The sequence below is a fragment of the Oxyura jamaicensis genome, chromosome 3 (assembly GCF_011077185.1).
Source record: "Oxyura jamaicensis isolate SHBP4307 breed ruddy duck chromosome 3, BPBGC_Ojam_1.0, whole genome shotgun sequence".
NCBI classification, from domain to species: domain Eukaryota; kingdom Metazoa; phylum Chordata; class Aves; order Anseriformes; family Anatidae; genus Oxyura; species Oxyura jamaicensis.
Genome location: NC_048895.1, coordinates 31,908,496 through 31,914,618, shown reverse-complemented (window position 1 = coordinate 31,914,618; position 6,123 = coordinate 31,908,496). Strand labels below are relative to the sequence as shown.

The 6,123-nt window shown below is 39.7% G+C and overlaps 1 long non-coding RNA gene across 1 annotated transcript; it reads left to right on the top strand.

The window, feature by feature from the left end:
• The first annotated feature begins 3,066 nt into the window (after positions 1-3,066).
• On the top strand, positions 3,067-5,335 carry LOC118164312. The gene is made up of 2 exons (XR_004749434.1): positions 3,067-3,202; positions 3,536-5,335. It is a non-coding gene; the product is annotated as an uncharacterized LOC118164312 (long non-coding RNA).
• The last annotated feature ends 788 nt before the right edge of the window (positions 5,336-6,123 follow it).

Genomic DNA, 6,123 nt, shown 5'->3' with positions numbered 1-6,123 from the left:
CAGCAGAAAGCAGAGTTTGGGGGAGGCAGAAGAGGGGCACACGTGGCTTTCCAGAACTGAAAGTTTCGTTTGCATACATGAGCCTGCATGCCAGAGCTGCGTGTGCACACATGTAGGCAGAGAGCAGCTAGGCAGCACAGCGTTTATTTCCAGGACTTGGTGATCACACATCAGTGTAAAATATTTCCCCTTCAAAATCATTTCCCTTGCAAACATCCTGAACCTAACCAAAGCGTATCGGATAATTATTTGCTGTTTCATTACTTGCTCAGCTCTACTCTCGTGGGTGTGCTCCCATCAGCATTTTGAAAGTCAGCCCAAATAATAGAGCCTACCTATGAGTACAGTGTCAGCTAATGATTCACAAAGCATAGTTCTGAATTCAGTAACAAGTGTTTTTAAATACTGCTTTCTAGTCTCACTCTGAAACAGATTAGCATAAAATGTCCCTACCTACAAACCTAACAAAGAATGTTTTGACACTAGCTGTGACAGGCTTTTTAAAATCAGTTTTACTATTTCCCACTGTCAAAGGTAGCAGGACTGTACAACTGGTACATTTTTTCCTTACAGCTATCAAAATTTCAGCTTTATCTGTCCAACCATAATGAATTTCTTTCATACGAATTAATAATGTTCATCCACATTCAAATATCTCGCTGATACAAATATCTTGCTGATATCAGTTGAGAAATCTACAACGACATATCACTGGACTGTATAAATCTAGTTTGTAAGCAATTTACATTGAAGATGATAAACCTTTGACTTCTGCTACCAGGTGTCACTAAGGACCATGCCCTGTTAGGGCGCTGCTGATGCTATGAGTGAAGTTAGCCCAGGACACGTGTAATGGACTATTGAAAGAGCTATTTCATGTACTGTCAATTTGTCCCCAGACCAGTCATATTTTTAAATTTGACATTCTTTGTGGTGTGCATCTCACCATTGAGCTGATCAGTTATTTGAAAGAACCAAAATCAAAACCAGCAAAATCTCCCATCAACCAAAATCTCCCAGGCAACAGCATCTCAAGGATGGAAGCACTAGAAATGTAAGAAAGCTGCAACTGGGAGGATTCCTTCTCCATTTTCAGAGCAAAAGAACATGTCGGTGAAGTTGCCAAACCAAAACTAGCTGATGCACTTCTTTGCATAAATACCTCTTTATCCTTAGTCTGTTAGACCTTGTTGACCTAGGTCAAATTTAAACAGGAGAAATGCAGATGGTGTACGGTTTAGCCTCTACAACTATTCACACTGAATCATAAATGTCAGATACTTCATTAAAAATCCCAAAGCTAACATTAATCTCCATGGCACAATATAGTCCTTACGGGCCACAAAAAGGGAATGTGTTCTCTCTCCCTTGCTTCTAAGCTATTTGATTCCCAAGAAGCTCACTGGACACCTTATAATAAAAAGTACAAAAAGGGCATTTATTATGAAAACATTTGATGAGAGGAAATAAGATGATATCTATATGCAACTTAAGGATCTTAGACATATAGTGTTACAACCAAGAAGCCTGGACGGCAGTCAGATCTCTACTCATCCTTCTCAAGAATATTAAAATCCAACTTCTTTTCTGATAGCATCAATGATCAAAAGGCATACACAATCAGGCTTTCTATGCTAATTACTGCACTGAAGTATTTCCTTAAGTAGTTTAACCAATTAGAAGGAGCAGCAGCCATTAAAAAGAATCTTAATAATGGATTAGTTATTCACAATCCTTAAAAAAAATAAAAAATGTAGTTTTTGATCTACATGTATCATCTCTCTTTTTCATGAGATTTCATCTTCTTTTAAATATATATATATATACCCAAATTCTTAGAGAGTATGATGTTACAAGCCTCTTGCCTTTATTTTTATTAGCTTAATATATGAATCATTGAACGTTAATATATTTGTGGTTTACACATGAAAAAGGAGAGTTGAAAGTTTAAGTAATAGAGTTTGCACAGAAGACTAGTAAGGTAAAGGATTTCTAATTGCTAGGAACTGGCAGGGGCAGAGAAAAGCTCTTAAAGTGAAATCACGTTTCTGTAATTGGATTTCATTAAGAAGCATTGTCAGGGTTAAAACAGTTTGAAGTAGCACAAAAAAAAAAAAAAAAAAAAAAAAAAACTTTAAATAAAGAGTTACTGTGTTTTACTCAGGTGAGGCTGGAGAAAAGGGGATAGTTTATGCTTCAGGAATATATTGCCAACAACACATTTAGAAGAAAAAGCATTTCTAACTAATCTTGTCCTCAAATACTGATTAGATTAATACTTGGCAAAATTTGATCATTATACCTTATGCTAACAGAAAGTCACACTCAGCTGTGAACTCTGTTTAGGCCATATGTTGAACAATCAGTGCTGCAGTGCAGGGGGGTATGTTGAGTAACTCCATGGTCAATTCAGAATTAGCAGGAGCATCACACACATAATTGTTAGCAGAAGTAATGCAGACTGTTTAGAGGGCGTGTGATTCCTCTGTAGGCTGGTCTCGCTCTAGAGTTAAGAAAACTACCCTGCTTTCTTCTTTTTTTCTCATTTATATGGTGTGATTTTTTTTTATGTTAAAAAAAAAAAAAAAAGGTAAAAGCAGAAACACACAACAGGTTTGGTCAGGGATTTTGTCTGGAGAGCTTCCTGACCTCTTTCTGCTGTGTCCAAATTAATATGCCATCAGGGACTAGCCTCATCTGTAGCACAACAGGTAGCTTTGCCTGCCAGCTGAGCCTGTGGCCAACTTGTCTGAATGCACCTCCTCTGCTTCACTGCAAAGTCAAGTTTAAGCCATTAATATGCACTTCATTAGGCCAGGTGGAACATATTAGTCAGTCCTAGCTTGGAAAACTACCAACGCAATCCTGCATGACAGCTACAGAAATAAACCCTGGTGACTAGTGAGTCACAAGTCTCCTAGAGCAATGTTGCTTTCTATAGGGAATTTAGTTCTTGCTCAGCCAGGCAGGCTCCAGAGTACATTTTCAATGCAGTCTAAGTACTCGTGGAGCCATGCTCTGTGTTGGCTCCTACCGATTTCAAACTTCTGATGGCCTTCATAACAACCTGCAGAGCGCTCAGAAAGATTGTGCCTGGCTAGCAAGCCTGCTCAAGCCCTAGGTAGAGAAGAAAATCATGGAACCGTTCACTTTTGGGGCAACTTCTTTCCTCTGGTCAGGAAAAAGAGGTGGTAATTTGAAGGTGAAAATTCTGGTTGTTGCATGCCAGTCTCCTAACGCTAACACCCATACATATACACAACCACATGTACTCCTGCCTTTAAAGGGGTTTGGTTTTATCCCAGAGCAGAACAGGAATGTTTAGGAAAACACAAAAGTTTTGCAGGTTAGAAAAGCATTTCTCACACAGCTCTATCCTTAGTAATGGGAGGCCTCCAATGGTATTTAATATTTCAAGCAATTTTGGTTTCAATTAAATTAATAGAAGGGAAAATGAAAAAGAAAGGGCTGGGAGGAGGACTAATTTTTTCCTACCCTGAGGGAAAATTCAATTACTTAAATTGTTCTTTTGCAGAGGAATGAAACAATTGCAGCAGAAGGAACATTGGAAAATGTCATCCAATCTGCTTCTGAAACACAGTTTATGCAACGAAGCACCATTTGTGTGGATTCCACCAATTTACTACAATTTCAAGCACTAGCTGGACTCCAGTTCTGATGTCATTTGAAAACTTTATTAGGATTATTAAGCCAGGGCTAGCCAGTTTTTTGATTGTTTTCTCTTCTTCTCCTTTCCCAGAAGCACCTGAATGTTTCAGGAATTTAAAACATTAAAGTTTTAAAGCGTCTATTGCCAAAGCAACTGCAGCATCTAGGTCCATTCTTCGGAGGCAGCTGAGGCACATGGGCTCCCTTGGCATCCCAGCTGCACACAGGAGCTGCCCTGAAAGCCTCAGTGACTGAGACATGCAGTTGCAGAATAAAGTTTTAGGAATAAAGATGCAGAGAAGTAGACAAAGCAGCTTTCCAAAAAGAGATCCCTAGGATTATGTTCACACAACCTTCTAGTGAGTGTCACAGTTAAAGTGCATTTAGCACTGCGTAATGAATAATCAGTCTCTGAGACTGTTAGGCTCAGCTGATGTATGCAGTCAGTTGGGATCATGAGTCACAACAGAAGGGCGCAGCCTGAATTAACACGATCCCTAACTTCGTACAGACCCTGACGGGGCTCACCTTGGGATTCTTTGGAGAGTTTTGCAAATGGTATCCAAGGTCTATCCCATTGTCTTCTGTACAAACAACAAAAGTGTTTTCAGAGAGATGATTCACTTTCTCTCCCTGTGCTTTTAGGAACAATTCCATTTGCAGCTGGTAGGAAAGGTAAGTGCTAGGAACTCACATGCAGCAGCCTGAACACTCCAGAACACATGAGAAAATACTGCTTCAAAGAGACAGCAAATGAAACCAAAACCAAGAAAATAAACACTGTAGCCAATATTTTCCAAAATATACCGCCTTCAGCTGGTTCTTGTTTTAAGTATATGGTAAAACTGAGTTATCGCAGGTGCTGCTTTCTGGAAACGCCCACCATTACAGCTGATAAGATATATTCAAAGAAAAAAAATATCTTGAAATGGCCTCAAAGGGCTCTCTGAAAAATTTAGATCATTGTAAGCCTGCAGATTTTGGAAAACTGTCTAGTTTTTGCTACACCAATATTCAACCCTTCCATTCTGTACGTGTGCAAATACATCTCATGCTTTTCCTCACTGAATTCAACTCAGACTAGCACAGCCATGAATTAGTTTCACTAAGTTTTATCCCCTTCTCTGAAGCAGCATGTTAGTGATGACAACCCTGTGCTACTAAATGAATCTCACATTTACACTGAGTGCCAGGGTGCTTTTAAAATCCTGACTCTCTTTTTTCTACTTTGTCATAAATCTGCCTGGCAAAAATTAAAAAAATAAAAACTAAATAATAATAAAAAAAAGCAGCAGAAGGGGGCATGTTCACTTTCAGAAGTCAATGAAAGAGAGGGGGGTGTGGACGAGAAACTCTTTAATGTTGCTCAAGAACATACTTCTCAGTCAAACCCCAGCAGCATACTGCCCAATTCCTGTCTTCAGCAGCAGAGCTGAAGCTGACGGTGCTCAGGGGCGATTGGCAGTCTGCTCTGGGTTCCTTCACAGCACTGCTAATCTCCACTAATACTCTCCCATGCTTCATTTAATTTCACTCTCAGGGCTCTTTTTCAAATTCTTCCTCCAATCTTAAACCAATGCCCTCATTGTTTAGGATTCCTTTACCCTGACAAGGCTGACCTCAGATATCCTCTCCTCTTTCCTGCTCTGTAACTCAGGCAGTCCACTTACTCATTCATATGGTAACCACATATAATGGCCTCCACATTAATTAAGTAATTTTGGTTCTTTAAGGTACTACAGAGGGGTTTTCAATCTCTCAGTGCCTTTCAGGCCAATTGAACTAATTTTTTTGTTGAGTGGGCCAGAGAGTACATGGAAGAAGAGCCAAGGAGAGCATGCTCTCTCTCTGAGCCATTCCTTTCATACTGCTGCAGGGTTAGGCCAAAACAACATCAGCAAGTCTAATTTGCCCCAGCAGTGGATGGGAAATGACTAAAAACCTTGTAGATTAATTTATGTCAGATGTATGCTTGAAAACAAGTGAGAGCAAGAAGGAATGAGAGAGCATTTATTGGGGGGGGGGGGGGGGGGGGGGGGGGAAGGGCAGTTGAAGAGAAAGAAAGAAGAGAGAGAAAAGAAGAAAGAAAGAAAGAGAGAAAGAGAGAAAGAAAGAAAACTTGCTTTTTCTGCAGGGCATAGAAAGACCCTCTTTCAGTTCTCTTGGGAGCTGAGTGGCCCCAAGATGAAGACAAAGTCCTACCTTTGCTTTATGGTTCTTTTGCTTGATGCTTTAAAGTTATCAGACAATTCAGTGCAAAATCAGAGGGAGGAGAAGATGCAAAATTATACAATGCATAATGAGTATCCCAGCAACTGCTGGCCCTTCTTGCAAAGGCATTTTTGTGCTCCACAGATGAAACAGATACAAAAAAGTGTTTTTGTTTGTTTTTTTCTTTTTGAAGGGTAGTGTTGGTGGCATCCCTCACAGTACCAGAAAAGCAAAAAGGTAGTA